The sequence below is a fragment of the Ixodes scapularis genome, unplaced genomic scaffold (assembly GCF_016920785.2).
Source record: "Ixodes scapularis isolate PalLabHiFi unplaced genomic scaffold, ASM1692078v2 PGA_scaffold4__175_contigs__length_147842914, whole genome shotgun sequence".
In the NCBI taxonomy this organism is placed as follows: Eukaryota; Metazoa; Arthropoda; class Arachnida; order Ixodida; family Ixodidae; genus Ixodes; species Ixodes scapularis.
In genome coordinates, this window is record NW_024609879.1 from 1,506,613 (window position 1) to 1,524,403 (window position 17,791).

The 17,791-nt window shown below is 45.9% G+C and overlaps 1 pseudogene; it reads left to right on the plus strand.

Moving 5' to 3' along the window:
• Nucleotides 1-15,805: 15,805 nt before the first annotated feature.
• LOC115313121 lies at nt 15,806-17,131 on the plus strand (annotated as a pseudogene).
• The last annotated feature ends 660 nt before the right edge of the window (nt 17,132-17,791 follow it).

Below are 17,791 nucleotides of genomic sequence, written 5' to 3' on the forward strand. Positions count from 1 at the left end.
TTGCTTAGTCCGGACGCATTGTGGAACCGTAGAAAGCGCCGTTTCCACTTGGGCCATTCGTTGAGGTTGCTGAACACAAATGGCTCCGGTGGTTGGAGAACAAAGGATCCCGACTGGGGATGGGGATCGGTGGCCGAGTGGTCTAGCGCACACCAGCTCGGAGCACGTGGAGCGAAAGCTCGCGCTGCAGAACCCAGAGATCCTGGGTTCGAGCCCCACCCCTGCCCGTTTCGATCTGGATGAGCATCGTACCGGCGTGCGGTCGTGTATCACTACTGCCTGGTGCACGTTAAAGACCCCAGGCTAGCGGTTGTACCGCACTGGCTAAATTTCTCATCTACAGCTGGGAGACTCGTCGCCCCTGTGAGGCAGACAAAGTTCTAGGCTGTATAAACACACACACAACCCAATCCCGACTGGGGGCCCGTCCCGGGTGTACCGTTGGCGGCTGTCCCGTCGGCCATGGTCAGGAGTCAGGCGTGACTTCGTTTCCGGTTGATTCTTGAAGCGACTCAGCACGATCCCACTTCTGACACCATGTTGTGTTGTGTAGCGAGGGGCGACTTACAGGAGCAAGACAGACACACGTGCGACGCTTAGGCAGCCATGTTTGAAGAACGTTTATCCATACCCGTGTTGCCAGCGTCTTGGGCAAACCTGCTAGTATCTGTGGCAGAAAAATGCATAGCGACACTCAGAGGCAATCACAAAACCAAGGAAAAGGATCAGGTCAAAAAACCTCTGGTAGTGATGCCATACATTCATAAATTTTCGCACCAACTGAAAAAGATCGCCGAAACGCACGAGGTCAAAGTAGCCCCCGCCCCATTTAAGCTTAAAGGACTGTGCAAAAAGGTTAACGAAGAGGAAGGCGACACATCGGGTCAATCGTCGTGTCGGGTAAAGCACAAAAACAAGTTCGTCGAATGCGTAGAAGGAGTCGTCTACAAAATACCATTGACGTGCGGAAACTCATACATCGGGCAGACGGGGAGGTGCTTAAATGACAGACTCAGAGAACATAAATATTCATGTGGGCAACTGCAAGCACCTGGCAACTTAGCAGCGCATTGCGCGAGATGCAGCTGCGAACCGCTATTCGGAAACACATCAGTCATGGACAGATCGAAAAATAGAAACAAACGAGAAATCATAGAAGCCTTCCACATGGCATCAGGGAAGCACGGCACGTGTGTCAGTGATCCTTCCATTGCACTGAGCAAAAAGGAAATTGAACTGCTGAGACAATACATAGCATAACGAGGCGGACACCAGCACCAGCTTCAAGTTCCCCTCTCACACCACAAAAAGCGAACGTTTATCAGAAAACGGGAAAAACACCACAAAAATCGAAAGTCCACACATCTTCATGAAGACATTTATCATTATTTCATAGCGTTCGCTCCTTTTCAAACTCACGCATTGGGAAACTCATGCATTGAAAAGGAGGAAAAAGAAAAGAATAAACAGTTGTTAGTCTGCGCCCATTTGTGTTCGTTGTGTTTCTCCTCATCTCAGTGTAAACTCATCCTTTTCATTTCAATTTTTAGTCACGCGTTTGTTCTGTAGAACTTCGCAGAGCAGCACGTCTATCAATCTTTCTGAGAAGTTTGAATGCGGTGTTATGTCAATGAACAGTCATATATAGGCTTTGATATAGGTGTTTTTCCATAAAACATGTTTCCTATTGCACATGAGTTATTTTATGAACTACGAAGAGTGGCTACATTTGGGCTACAAAACTTTTCCCCCGATTCTGGGGTTGCAATATTTCCCTTTCGGGCTACGTCGGACGAAGCCATCTGGCAAAACTGGTGCTGAACAAGGAGGGATGTAGCACGATTGCCCTCGTGCCGAATCCCCGTCGCAAAACCCCCCGCGTCATTATTCCTACGTTTAGAAAACCCCGCGTTAAATTACCCCGTCCCATATTCCCCAAATGCCAAAAGCCCCGTACTCACTGCCCCCATGCATTCCACCCTCCTCGCGCTTCAACCAGCATTGCTTCATGTATTTACTGAATTCGTTGAGGGTCTACAAAGGCTCTTTTAAGTGAAAGAAACAACAAAATAAGGTTAACATGAACCACAGAAAAACTTAGAATGACGTACTGCAAGTGGTCAATTGCATAAATATCCATAACCAGTGATGCACCCCGCTGTTTTCATAGAGGAATACTCAGACGTAGAAATATAGACTTGACCTACCTCGATGGACACAAATATAATTTTAGGACGACGTAAGAATGGAACTAGTGCTTGGTGCTGTATACGCATTAAGTACGGCGCCATGAGCTGTGGATTATCAGTTCTAACAAAACCGTCGGAACTGTAAATCCGCGTGCGCTTCACAGTCAACGAAAGCTTTGGTTCAAAGCTCATTCATAAAAACTGTAACTTTAAATGTTTTGCCAGTGGCTCATATGTTATGTTTGTTCTCACTTGTAACGTCACAAGATGTGAATGCGTATGGCACATTCACGCCTGAAGAACTGGAGGCTTTACCTAGTTATTCCTTAAATAAAGGTGTCGACAGATAAGCCATAACAGGCAGGGAAGCAGCGATTTGGGACCAAAATTTAGGCCATTGAAACTGAGTGGAGCTGATAAGATAAAGCTTGCTTGACTCAAGGTATGCCGGAGCACCCTTGTGCAACGCCCAAGAAACTTCGTGAACCGAAGTTCCTGAACCCGAAGAGTGACCGCGAATAAGCGAAGTCACCCTTTTTCGACTTCGCTTTTTTATTGTGCCTATGTCACGCTAAACGCGCACATAAAAGTTAGGCACGATGTCTCTTTATTACTAATGCATGGGTAGTCTTGGGGTTCAGGTTAATATTTGAAGTGAATGGCTACGAAAATTAAATTCATGCCCTCATTGAGCGTCGTAAATGTATTTAAAATAAAGGACTATCTCAGGGTGTTGTCAAAAGGAAACTAAAGCAAAACTGTAATATACAAACCATTGAGTTGCGAAGTTTTCAAAATATTTTCAAGGAACGGGGGTGTGGTTTTGTGTACAGATGACCAATTTAGAAAGCTGTGCGGGATTTTGGGGAGGCTCGCGTTCCTTCTACCACAGCTTGTGCCCGAAGGAATAACCTACATGAGGGAAAAATCTGCCGGTAACATCGGCGACCTGTTGGACTACTTTGATTGCACGTGTGTCAACGGCTCCTTCTGCGGCGGCATCCAGAGCGAATTCTTCGCTTTGAATGACTGTGTGCCGACGACGACCGGAGTTTCCCCCGGAACGGTGGAATATGTACGACGCCACTCTTCAAGATGAAAACCGGACATACACCTGCGAAGGATGGAGTACCGGGTTCCAGACGTTTGTCGGCCACGCCCATCCAAGCGTCTGGATGCTGATTGAATGCTCACAGGAAAATCAGGCGTTCGTTGCCACGGCATTGGCACATGCCCGCAGAGGTGAACTCCCAGAGAAGCGGGTGCGAAAAACCACTCTGCGCCGGCAGAATCGTGTGGAAAATATTTTCGAGGGATTACTGGTACGCCCAGATCTACCAAGACTGCTGGACTGCATTCGCTTCTAACCAATCGATAAGTACACTTGTTTCTAATCTATATAAGCAACAAACCATGCGCCTGTCAGATTTAATTTATCTTTGCATTTTAGTGTCGCATGTATGCCTATGTTGTCCGCACACGTGTTAAGACCAACATGAAATTTTCTCCTGGTGAGGTTTTGTCCGGGTTTGTGAAAAAATGGGTAAGCGTTTGTCCGGTGAGCTTCTGTCCGGTGAGCTTTTGTCCCATGAGCTTTTGTCCGGGATTCCTGATTTTCCTGCCAAAGATTTCAGAATATGTGAGAATTTATGATAGAACGGTATACACAGGCGTCTTAGGCTTACGAAAAACCTTGGATTATTTGCCTACGGGTCAGGTTGAACAAAGTATTGTAAAACCGGGACAAGTGCCCCTGTCTGAAACCCCCCAGAACGTCATCGGTGGTGGGCCAAAGTATAGTCCAAACATCAAACCTTCTAGACTTGATCTGGTGTCTTCAGTACAGACAATTTGGAGCAGAACAAGGAACCAAATTATAAGTCCGTATTCCAGGCTCAGGCTTTCAGGGTTTTGTCCTGATAAGTGAATGATGCGTTGCGTTTGGGCAACGATTAGGCAAGATTAGGCAAGTAAAACAGGAACTGGTACAGATCGAATTGGTGCTACTGCAGACGAATAAAACGGTCAGGTTCGCGGTATTGGATAATGATTCTTTCAAGGCTAAAATGAAATCTGCCGTGGGTTACCTATTCCAGCCGTGTATCGAAAATATCCAGAAGATCAAGAGGTGTGTGATTAGACTGCTTAAAGAATGTGAGCTTCAGACGGTTGTTAGTAGCATCAGTGGTAGAATAAGGGCAGTCTCATTCGTAAAGTACCTACAGAAAGACCACAAACCGCAGCTCCCCTTACGTGTTGTGATAAATGAGAATGGCACTAGGCAGCGAGTTTTGTCAGATTTCCTGCAAAAAATGTCTTCAAAGACACATGCAAAGGAAAAAAACATTTTTTAAACAGCTTGCATAGAAAAAGGATGCCATAAAACGACTTTACAACGAAGGAAAACAATTTTCGAGCTATATTTACGGCGCTATGAGAATTTGTAGTTGGCGCCCGCGGGTGGCCGCGGAAAAGTAGCCCTTATTTATCCCGTGACCGGAACATATTTGTCACGTGGTTCTTGCGCTCTTTCAGAAGCCTCCTATGGCCCCTAAAAGTAACTTATTCGTGTTTTTTTTTTTTTTTTAAATATAACAAAAGACTAAGATTAATAAATAGCTTTTAGAGCATAAAGGAAACTCCTGAAAAAGCGCAAGCAGACGTGACAGACCTGTGCGCCGGTCAGATGATGGCAGCGGCGCCCCGAAGCAGACGAACTTGTGCGGCGGCGGCGACGGCGGCGTGGAGAAACGCGTTGAAGCGGCGTCGCACACTGTAGCACAAACTCAGCGTGCAGCGGCGGCGTGACTGCGGCGGCTGCCAGGGTTGCCAGGTTGTTTCTAGCTCAAACCGCCAAAAGCCAGATGGTGTAGCACAAAAGTAGCCAAATGCAAGAGATTTATGTAGCCCAAAAGTAGCCATATTCTGCAGAGCCCAAAAATAATGCGCTCGAATCTGCGAGCACACTTCGAAGGCAGTGCGTCTGCATATCTAGGGTTTAGGAGCAGCTTGAAAGATCTAAGCCATCTTGAAATGTATTGAAGGTTTTATTTCAAAGACAAAAGTACAAAAAATTTTCACACGCGTTTTTGCCGTCACATAGTTATGAAGCACTCGCTCGTGCTCGGCTTACTCGCCTCACACATGATTTCCGTGTTAAAACGGGCAAAAACTTCTTCAGTCGGGTTTATGTCCTCAGAGAACTCATTCTTCCCAAGGAAAGCAAACTTTACATAGCGAACGTTTTGAAGAGTTGGAAGAGGCATGTTCTTCCTTAGGCCTGACTTTATGAGGAACACGTGACTGAATACTCTCTCCACGGCGGCATTCGACATGGGCAGTGTCGGAAGCGCGATGGCAAGCTGGGATAGCAACGGAAACGAGGCTGCTCCTGCGCATTGATCTTGGCCTTGTTTGGAATATTCATTGTCCCAAATCTGTTGTCTTTTGCTATGGCTCATTATGCTTTAAGAAACTTCCATGTTTCGCCGAAAATCCTCGTTTGTTATATCCGGTACAGCACGCGTTATCGTTCGAAATCAAATTATGCAGGATGTCTTGAGTTGCCTCTAGTATGCTTTTTCCTCGGGTGAGGTGCCTCCTGTGGGAGGATGGTGAGAAACTCGAGGGAACAAGAGACGCCAGTACGAAGCAGGAAAACCTTCGGAGCATAAAATAAGTCACAATTAATACAAAAGCAATCATTTTGTTCTTAGCCCGAGACTGAGGCAGGAAAAGAGGAAAGTTTCGAAGTAGAAGAAAAATGAACAGTCGAAGACACGTCTCTAACACAGCTAAAGACAAGTTTATTTGGTCACCTTCTTATATACACTCCACAAACTTCACCACAGCACCTTCCCGATCTCGAAAGCCAAAAGATAACAAAGGTCTCACATCTTTCCACCACAATTGTCAAACGACCTTGACGTTTTCCACAAAGCAATGAACAATAGCTCCCCTCATCCGGAAGACACTTGTCTGAATCCTTCGCGTACACAGTACACTCTCTCCCTCTTCTCTCCGACCCTTAATCACAAAGCATCCCGGTAACAGAAGATATCAATCCGCGATATACACAAAGGAAGAAACCACTTACACCTTCACATTCAACAAGCACTTCACAAAACTTTCAAATCCGCAAGAACGATTTTGCCCTGCTGCTAAGCTGTAACGACACCTGACTAATGCAGTTGCCCATTGATTTCATTTTTATTGTTTCTTTTACAACCCTTTTGATGTCGTTTAACTCCCTGTGTATTATTTCTGTTTCAGACCAGTGTGTATATTTGTGGGATACGGCCCATTCGTCACATGTCGATTCGTCATAGGGCAACTGGTAACAGGCCCGTTCGTCACAGCGGAACATTGGTCATAGGGTGATTCGTCACGCTGGCAGTTCGTCACACAACGACTTCAAGATTGTTAAACGTTTTTTTTTTTCTATCTTGTTTTCTCAGGAAAGTTACGAAAGGGGGCCACTTAATTAAATCCGTACAAGGCCAGTGAGGTTGACTACGGGAAACAAAAGCATGTCCCAATGACCCCAAGTTAAGGCAGCACGCAGCCTTTAGCCTGCATGTTGTCTTATCGGGGTCACCTTTCTTACAAAAGACCTTCGAGAACATAAAGTTTACAATAGAAAAAAACCCACCGAACGCGATTCTTTTTTTTTTTTTTTGTGCCCTGTTTCAGGGCTTATTATGCCGGTTGCCCTCCGATTACAAAAATATCACGAGTCTCGATTTCTAAATGGAGGTAGTTACTACGAAGAGAGGTGGCGATATGCTTCTTCACGAAGGACATTCATTAAGGTTTACGAAACTACGTTGTATTGGGCCTGCCGGCGAAGAGCAGTTTGTAAAACTAAAATAGTCACCGATCACGCCAAGACTCGTGTAATCTCTTATTCAGGAGACCATACGCATGCATTTACAACACCAAGATAAACGTGCTTGGGTTCGTCATGAGATGAAGGAAAAAGCTGGTATGTACCAAAATCTGTTCCTGCTTTGTATTCCCAAAACAAGGTCATTAATCATCATTTATTTCCTTGAGGGCCCGTGGGGCAAATGTCCTTTATTCCAGTGGTAGGCCGTCTATCACCACACCAAATGCTTCTGGCTGCGGTTGCCTGTGTCAGTGACAACACTTCTTTGCAGATTCCCGCACCGCCAACACTCCGGCGCACCATCCGCAAGCCAAGGCAGCGGCTGAATTTCGAGTACAGCGTATCATCTTGCAGAGCCGACATACGATCGAATGCCCACAGAGTTCAAAGTAAAGTGTATTGCAGCGAAAAATCACAGTGCGCGACATATTATGAAAATAATGACTGTTTTATTTGCATGCAGACCACAGCCAAAAAAAAGACTCCTTTCTCCTCCACGATAGCGGAGAGGGCGACGGCGAAAGAATCTTGATCTTTGCTACCGAGCGCAACTTGAGCTGTCTGGCTCACGCGACTACGTGGTTCACGGACGGGACCTTGATAGTGACCCCAGCACAGTTCTACTAACTGTACACTGAGCATGCCACAGTCAACGGCGTGGTAAAGCCAATGGTTCACTGCTTGCTGCCCAACAAATCTGAAGCTACCTATAAAAGGTGAGCATTCAAGAGCTCTGATAAACGTATAAAACGAAACGCTCGGTGGTCCTATTATTGGATATGTGTTTAAACACTTCAAAATATGTTCGCTCGTTTTAAGGTTTTTCGACGTCGTTCTCAGTCACATGGGGTGCCAACTGCCTTGAGGTGGCTTACACGGACTTCAAGATAGCGGCCATCAACGATACAGGGATGTTTTTTTCAGTTCAGACAATTCAGATGACGAGTTTGCTGTTCTGGTATGCGGCATTCTATCTATACGTCTTCTTGTTGTCTTCAGGTAAGCCAATTGGTTACTTTATTTCTTGTTGATTTTCAAATTGGAACGCATCCAGCATTGGCCTTCTTGCCAATCACCGACATTCCCGAGGCCTTCAAGGAACTTCTCGAGATTTTCCCCACCGATGCCTTACTCGTGGCGGACTACTTCGAGGACGTGTATATCGGGAGACCCCGTCGAAACGGCTTGTCGTCGGCCACCTCCCCTCCTATGGTTTGGTCAGTCATAGAATCAACACTAGCAGAAAGGCCAACAAGGACGAACAACAGCATCGAAGCGTGGCTCCGGGGACTGCACGTAAGAACTGACCCAATCCTTTGAGAACTTGGACGCTTTTTGTAGTACATTGTTGCATTTGTTGCTCAAAATTTCCGTGCGGTGCCCACTCAAAAAGCTTTCTCCACGAGTGTGTGTGTTCTTTTTTCTTTTTGTCCTTGACAGAGATGAAGCTGGCTCAAGCAGAGGGCGGCACGACATCTTCGACGGTGTCCAAGAAGCACGCCGACAGAAACCGGCGTCCTCAAATTATTGTGAGCCGCTACAATGGTCGCAATCGTCTAGAAACCCTGAGGGTGGCAGCTCGGAATATCACTCTTTAATTTTTTTTTATTTCGCTCAATAAATCTGTTTTTTAAGTACAACGATGACTTGTTTGAATGTTCCCTCTCTTTAGTAAAATTAAATATACCGTACTAATCTTTATTGCTTGCACAGCCAGGTGAATATATGTTGGGCAAATTCAAATATCCGGTTCGCACAGTGACAAACGTTCCTAGGGACAAATTCCCCTATGACGAATGTTCCGCTGTGACGAACGGGCCTATTACAAGTTGGCCTATGACGAATGCGCACATGACAAACGGGCCTACACCCTATATTTGTGTATATCGCGGATTGATATATTCTGTTACCGGGATGCTTTGTGATTAAGGATCGGAGAGTAGAGGGAGAGAGTGTACTGTGTACGCAAAGGATTCAGACAAGTGTCTTCCGGATGAGGGGAGCTATTGTTCATTGCTTTGTGGAAAACGTCAAGGTCGTTTGACAATTGTGGTGGAAAGATGTGAGACCTTTGTTATCTTTTGGCTTTCGAGATCGGGAAGGTGCTGTGGTGAAGTTTGTGGAGTGTATATAAGAAGGTGACCAAATAAACTTGTCTTTAGCTGTGTTAGAGACGTGTTTTCGACTGTTCATTTTTCTTCTACTTCGAAACTTTCCTCTTTTCCTGCCTCAGTCTCGGGCTAAGAACAAAATGGTTAACATCCACCAGCTCGCCTGCGCAATCACTACATTATCATACAAAAGCAATGTCGTCGGAGCTAAATCTATGTCACGGTAGCTCACTTGAGCTAATAGGTTCTGGCATCACGCCCACGAATCTTCAAGCAGAAAATCCCCGAAAGCGGGAATCCAGAAAGGGTAGACTGCCGATTTGTGTTCATGCTGATGTGTCTTTTGTACATCTACTTTAAACAAAAAAAAAAAAAAAGTTGCGCTAGGATTTGAAATATCCCAAAAATAGCCACATAGCCAAGCTCCAAATTTTGACGCCGAATGCATGACAAGGTAGCCCAATTTGGCTATTAATAGCCCAACCTGGCAACCCTGGCGGTTGCGACGAAGCGCGGCGACGCACAGGCCTACCACGTGACCAGCGGCGGCTCCCGCGGGCGCCAACTACAAATTCCATCGTAAACCGGAAACACGGAAAAATAAAAAAACGGACAAAACAACAAGTCTCAAACACAGCTTCTAGTTTATTTGAACACCTCCGCTCTTATATATACACCACAACCCTCCTCTCCAAAGGTCGACACAACTCCTCTCCACTCCATCAACGACATCTCAAACTGAACCAATGACACATGCTACCTCCCTTCCTTTCATACCATGTGTCATTGGTTCAGTTTGAGATGTCGTTGATGGAGTGGAGAGGAGTTGTGTCGACCTTTGGAGAGGAGGGTTGTGGTGTATATATAAGAGCGGAGGTGTTCAAATAAACTAGAAGCTGTGTTTGAGACTTGTTGTTTTGTCCGTTTTTTTTATTTTTCCGTGTCTCCGGTTTACTATGGAAGTTCTTCACCAGCTCGCCTGTGCTTTTACCCTTTCTTCGTGAACTACAAATTCGTTTTGAGCCGTAAATATAGCTTTATTTTTTTTTTTCTTCGTTGTAAATTCGTTTTATAATATTCTTTTTCCACCTAACCTGTTAAAAAAAAAAGATTTTTTTTTCTTTGCATGTGTTTTTTAAGTATTTACCTCTTGAAAATGGGTTGTTGCTCCAAAATTCTGAGAAGTTGATGGGTCTTATGGAACCGTTTAATACAAAACAGTGCTTGTTAGCTTCGCTTGACATCAAGGATCTTTATTATTCTCTAATCAAATGTGTGCTGCTTCGTAGAGTACAACAGCTGCTGGAAGAGAGATTGGTGAAATTCAAGGCTGCCACAGGGAATAAATGTAGCCAGTTTCTTGAGTCTGGGATTTCACTTGCGTTCAATAGCTGTTGATGTGGAAGGACAAATGTTTTTGCTGAAGCAAGGTGTATGCGCTGGATCTTCCTTAGCTCCGTTATTTTCAGAGATTTATTAGGGTCTGTTATATTACCGCGGGAGCAGCTCACCAAGTAGGCAGCGCGCCCGTGGCTTAGTTCCTCCCTGTAGAAAAACATGATGATATCCCTGTTGATTTGGTGATGCTCTTGGGCCTGCATGCAATGTGGCAAAGCAGAATGGCTGTGCGCGCCCTCTACGGTCGTATTTTATAGAAAGTGTCCACAGAGTCAGACTGAAATCGGTGTATGCCACGATGGTCTGCACTCCTGATTGGTTGTCCATTCTTGATGTTCTGGAGAATGTGAAGGAATTTTAAACATTCATTCCCGCGCACCACGCGTCGTGCATCAAAGCAAATTGTTGTGTGTATGTTTATACAGCCGGAAGTTAGTCTGCCTCAGTGCGCGTCTGGTGTCTCAGCCGTCTCAGCTGCAGATGAGCGATTTATACACTCCGTGCGGGAACTATAGGGGGCGCTTTGAAAAACGCGCGCAGCGCCGCTAGCGGAGGAGCTGGCGTTCGACCGTGAGGCCCGTTCAGCAGCCTGCGGCGCCTTTTCGCATGCGAAGCTGTGGCGGCGGAAGCGCGCACGGACGAAACTTTTGCTTTTTGAGCCGATACGTTGAGGGTGACGTTGCATGAGTGCTGGGGCAGGCCTAAGAAGGTCATTTAGCTGTTCTCTACTTCTTATATATTGAGTTTGAGTTGTTATTAGGGGTAATTTCCTTAGTTGCGGCCAAAAAAGGAATTGGAGCAATTTTCCGAAAAGCAAGACGGCCGCCACCATAATTGCTTTGAGTGGGAAATTCATTTCGCTCGTCGCTGTAAACGTAGGACTGCTGGAACGATGATATTGGAGGCGAGTGAGATGTTCACTAAGTTTCTGCACGAGGTGTGCCAAGTTTCATTACAGGTGTGAAAGTTGTTTCTAACGAATAAAGAAATAAAGCTGTACGGTATATCCAATATTGGACCCAAAATGTTATGTTATAGCGGGCTGTGCAAAGTGCAGCTTTTGGCACACATGTGCTTGGACGACAGTTACATGACACAGCACTTATTATACAAAAAAAAAAAGCTGGCATAGGGAAACCAGGTGAAAATTTGGTTTGGGCGGCGTACCTCAGCGGGAACCGGTTTTGACCATGAAAAGGCTGTCAAGAGAATACCACTGGTCGGGGGAGGTGGAGACTTTAGAGGTAGGAAGGGACTAGGGGATTGTACTTCCAATTGAAACAACTTTACGAAAGGTGGTTCCAAAGCCGAGAAAACAAAGTTGTCGGCCAACACACGGTTTGGCCGCCAAGTGCTTTTGCGGTCAGCCGTTGTGTAATAAGCTGTTGTGCGAGGTGCTGATTTTCGGCCCACAGGTATTTTGACATGACCGTCACTTGGCACAACACTTATTTTACCAAAAATAGTTGGCATAGCAAAACCAGGTGGAAATTTAGTCTGGGCGGCGTAACTAAATGGGAACAGGCTTTGACCGTCTAAGGCTGTCAGAAAATACCACTCATCGTGGGAGGTGCACACTTTACAGGTAGGAAGGGACCAGTGGACGTTACTTCCAGTTCGAACCACTTGGCCATAGGTGGCTCTAAAGCCGAGAAAAAAAATTGTTGTCTACAGAACTCGGGATGTCAGTGTTTCGACATCCAAAAGGAGGCTGATCAAGAAAGAAAGCACAGCACATAAACTTCCATACTCAAACGCTGATTCTCCAGTGATTCCGAGTTTCATGGTTGTTTTCTTTAGATTTATATGTCACTTTTTTTACCGTTGGAATCTTTCTTCATGAAATGCAGATTGCGTGCCATATTTGTCCGAAAATATCATCGACACGTACAATGGGGACGAAACTTTTTTGGAGGGCATTCCTCCAACGAAATTGGCACTGCATACCCGCGAGTGTGGGATTGCATTTCAGTTCGTCCAATCGGCGCTGACACATGTTGGCGTTACTGGTACGAAAACAAACGCAGAGCGCAAAGCGGCAGTGTAGAATATGTCAGTCGTGCCTACACAGTGACAGACATGATCGGAACACCAAATTTCTCGCGTCGTACGGCACGGCTCCATCGTTGTTGCTGTCCCACAAAACATCGGCGAGGTGAAAAACTGTGAAACTTTGTCTCCACGAGATACGACGCATAACTATTGAAGCACTTAATGACGCAGCACAGGCTGTGAACCCAGCGCAACAGCACCATTCCGACTTCAATGCGTACCAACGTACGCGGCGTGGTTTCGGTTTCGTTTTCTCTGGGGTTCTCACTGCCTACCTTTGGTACCGGCCGCGCGGCGGCGCGCCAGTCGCGTCGCACGGAGTGTATAGTCGGTTACAAGTCAAGAAGGTAGGAGAAGCTCCTCCCACAAGTGTGATGCGCCCGTTTCAAATCTCTCCGCAGTCGAAAGAAGAGTTCAATGGAAACGCTCCTTGTTCCGCTTCAATGGATTCCCACTTGTCTCCGATCCCACCTTTGTATTCATCGGAAAGGAAACCGAGCCCCTGAAAGCAGCCTTTGTATCCATCGGGGGGGAAACTAATCCCCGAAAGTCGTATTTGTTTCCGTCGGTGGGGGAGAACTCTAATCTCCCTCTCGTGGCTTCCACAATGCTAAGTCAAAGTCGAAATATAAAGCAAATATGTACAGAAGGGCAAGACCCTCCTCGCGCGTTGGCCGCGACGTCACGGAAACGGTGGGACGCTATTGGATGCGGAGGTGGCGGAGGGATATCTGATTCCCTTTGAGGGGCATTTGCCGCTACCTTCTTAACCTGTAACTGACTATAGTCACTGCGGTACAACCGCTCGCCTTTAACGTGCACCACGCAGTAGTGATAAACGACCGCACGTCGGTACGAAGCTCATCCAGATCGAATGGGGCAGGGGCGTGGATTGAGCCCAGGGTCATGGGTTCTGCAGCGCGAGCTTTCGCTCCACGTGCTCCGAGCTGGTGTGCGCTAGACCGAAGGCATGCGGTTTAGAGAAGCTCTTTTTAGCGAACGCCGTTTTACCGACCCCAGTTCATTGCATTTCTAGAGAAACCAAGTTTAGAGAAAATGTCGATGAGCCTCCTTTTAGCGGATTCGGCCGCCGCGAAGCGGCGTGTGCGGATAAGTTAGGTGAGTTAACATTCTTGTAATGAGCCGCCGCAGACTGCCGCCGCGAAGCGGTGGCAGTCCGCGGCGGCTCATTACAGCAGGGGGTTTGGGTTAACACGCGCACCACCCAGGCGAAAATTTCTAACTGGGACCAGTTGGCACCTCGACTGGTTTCAACTGGGACTAACTGGTCCCAACTGGGAATCAACTGGGACCAATAGGAGTCCAACTGGGACCAGCTGAGTTGTCAACTGGTTTGAACCATTCCCAGTTGGGAGTCAACTGGTTTGACTCCCAGTTGGGAATGGAGTGAACTGGGAGCAGTTAGGGAAGTAACTGGTTGGAGCGATTTCCAGTCGGACTTCAAATGCCTTTCCCGTTCCCAGTTCACACGGGGCAACAATTTTGACAAGTTGGGGGTGTATTGACCTTTGCCAATGAAGAAAACTAAAAACTCTAACATTTTGAGATTTATACAAATAGGGAAACTTTTAATTACCAGTGCACAATTATATATTTACGAAAATAATATAAAAATTTTAATTAACTCTATAATTTTTAATTGGAAAATATAATTAGTGAGTTACAGTTGAAAGCGAGCGTGTTGGTTAATAGATACAAAACTTGAAAGTATAAAACAGAGAGGACGAGGACGGGAACAGGACATCTTTCATGAAAGATGTCCTGTTCCCGTCCTCGTCCTCTCTGTTTTATACTTTCAAGTTTTGTATAATTAGTGACAAAATGTGTTCACCTAAATGAACATTTAGTGCATTATTAAAATATATTAAAACGTTTATTTAAATACCTACAGTATTTTGTTTTCTTTTCTTTTCTTTTTTTTTTTTTTTTTAATAAATAAATTTATCTTTTGGCCAATCAGAGCTAGCCGGCCGCCGTGGCACGCGGGTGCGGATTAGTGGTACGCAGTGTCGACAGATGGCGCTGCCAATGCTGACGCCGCAGAGCCGTTTATCGGCTCTGTGCAGGGTTACCAGATTGGGCTATTAATAGCCAAATTGGGCTACTTTTTTTTTTATTTGGCGTCAAAATGTGGCGGTTGGCTATGTGGCTATTTTTGGGCTATTTCAAATCATGACGGAGAAAAATAATCCAACATGACAAACATTGAGACTGCGGGCAATATAAGGGGACACGAAGACACAGAGGTCTCGATTATTTATTTTTCTTGTGCTTGCTTTAGGGTAGAGAGATAAAAGACACTTTAGGATGGACACAAATCAACAGTCCATTTTTTACGGATTCCTGCTTTCAAGGTTTTCTGTGAAGATGCGCAGGCATGACGTCAGGACCACGGCTTTGACCTAGATTCAGTTCTAATGGCATCGCTTCTGTATTCATTGTCGCTTATCTTATGCCTCCAAGTTCACACAAAGAAGGACCTTGCCCCTGCATCCTCCTCCCTGACCTTTCTTTTCATCAGCCTACCATTTCCTAGGAAAGAGGTGGATTGGAAGGCTAAATCTAGGTCAAAGCCGTGCAAGGGCAACTCTTCGATATTGATCCAGAGTGCCTGCCGTACCCAGTGTAACAAAGGAGGCTTTTCCGTGAAACGCGGAACTTCAATAAAGCACAATGAACCATAACAAAAGATAACAGGTTTACAATAATGAATGATCCCAGCAAGGCTAAGTTCTAAGATCTTGTGGTCCTTGCCCTCACTACTGGGTCAATCATATAAAAAACCATCGGTTATGGCCATGAGAGCTCATTTGAATTCGCTTCGTTCGGTCAGAATTGTCAGTCACAGTAGTGATTCTCCGTAGCAAGACTCTGTCGCGGGCCGCGGCTCATCAGCATGGGAAAGTGGGCGAAATATCCGCGTTCCTACCGAAAGGAATGGGAAAAAGATCCGGACTAGAACTGCGGCTTTTCTTTATTTTTTACGTATACGGTAGCAGTAAATTTTATTTGATCTTCCGGTACGAATAATATGTGTGCGCACATTTCAACGTCTGCACGGTTCTACGCGGTTTTTATTGAAGTTTACAATAATTTATGTTTTTTTATTGTCAGATTGGCTTTCCTCATCTCCAAATGGAGAAACCATGGCCTACTGCAAAGTTTGCAAGACGGAGTTGCGACCACACATCCAAGACCTGAAGCTCCACAAATCAAGGCTAAAACACCAAAACAACGTTTTGCTGCTCTCGAAACCCGCTGCTGAACGGATGGACAGCTTTGTGACGGCCCGGCCAAGATACACGGACCCCGTCATCATGTACGCCAAGGAAATTAAGGCCGCCGAACTGCGACTGGCTGCACACGTTGCCGTCCACGGATCTTTCTTCGCGGCGGACCATTTGGCACCACTGGTGAGAGATTGTTTCAAGGATTCTGCAATTGCGTCGTCGGTGACCCTTGGCCAAGCCAAATGCGCCGCTCTTGTAACACGCGTGTTCGGGCCAGTGTTTAAGGAATTCCTTCTTGCTGACTTAAAGGATTCGCAGTTTTCGCTGATTCTTGATGAGAGTACTGACGTTGCAAACACAAAAGAAATGGCTGTTGTGGTGAGATATTTTTCGCAAAAATCTGGCATGTTCTGCACAGCCTTTTTAGGCCTCATCCCAATTTCTGATGCGTCGTCGAGCGGTCTCTTCCTGCATTTAAAGGCCTTCCTAGACGACGTTGGTCTTCACCTGGCTAACTGTGTTGGCGTTGGAACAGATGGAGCTAGTGTAATGTGTGGAAAGCACGTACAACAGGCTTTTTACAAGAATGAAGGAAGTTAACCCTCGCCTGGTTCTCGTAAAATGTCTGTGTCATTCGCTTCATCTTGCATGCAATGAGGCGGTTGATGTGCTGCCAACGCACATGGATTATTTCGTTCGGGAAACCTTTAACTGGTTTGCACACTCGCCGAAGAGGCAGCAGATGTATAAAGCTATCTATGCGGCTATCAATTCTGGGCAATCCCCCAAGAAGCTTGTTGGGTTGTCAGCCACGCGATGGCTTAGCATTGCTGGCGCATTACAGTTGATTGTAGATCAGTGGCTTGAATTAAAAACACATTTCGAAGTAGCGAAGAGTCAAGAAAGATGCTATTCTGCGAAAGTGTTGAGCGAGATGTACCGAGATGAGCAAAACCGGTTGCTTGCAATGTTCCTAAGTCCTATAGTCAACGAGTTCAACCACGTAAATAACTTGTTTCAGTGCGAAAACCCCGACCCCGCTGTGTTGCACGCAGATTTGTCATCATTTGTTGTATCACTGATGAAACGAGTAATCATGCCGAATTACGCATCACCCGAATGCGCGGACTGGGAAACAAATGTGCTTCATGTACGTGCATGTGGCTTCGGAAGTGTTTTTCTGAATACTCTTGAACAGTCCTCGCTTTGCGAGAAGGACAGAATTGCGCTCTTGGAAGTATGTCGGAGGTTTGTAATTGCGTGTATCAAAAGTGATGAAACGCCTCCCTGCGAACATGCAGCTTCTCAACGATTTGTTGTTTCTCAAGCCTGGCAGCATCACACAGTTTTCTTTTGACAGTTTTTACAAAGCGTTTTCGCCTTTTATACAGACTTCGGTGATCTCGGCCATGGAGTCCGAGTACAGGCTTCTCCAGACGAATATCAGAGATCTGTCTGATGATTGTTTAGAGCTATTTTGGAAAAATGTAAGGGAGGCAAGAAACAGCTCTGGGGCAGCCATGTTCCCGTTGCTCTCTGCGCTTGGCACCGCGCTTTTGACACTACCCATGTCAAATGCCGCCGTTGAGAGGGTGTTTAGTCAGGTGTCCCTCACGAAGTCGGACCTCAGAAACAGATTGTCCCATTCGACCCTGGAAAGCATCCTGTTTGTGAAGTTCGCATTCCTTGGGAAGAAAGAGTGCTGCAAGGACTTCAAGCCCACAGAAGAATTTTTTGTGCGCTTCAACTCGCAAGTGATGTATGAGGTCAGCCAGCCCTGCACGAGCGATTGTTAACTCTATGTGACTGTACAAACGTGTGTCAATACTTAAAAATGCCGATACTTTTTTGTGTGTGTTTTTCCAATAAAATGTTTCATATACATTTCAAGATGTTGCTGTT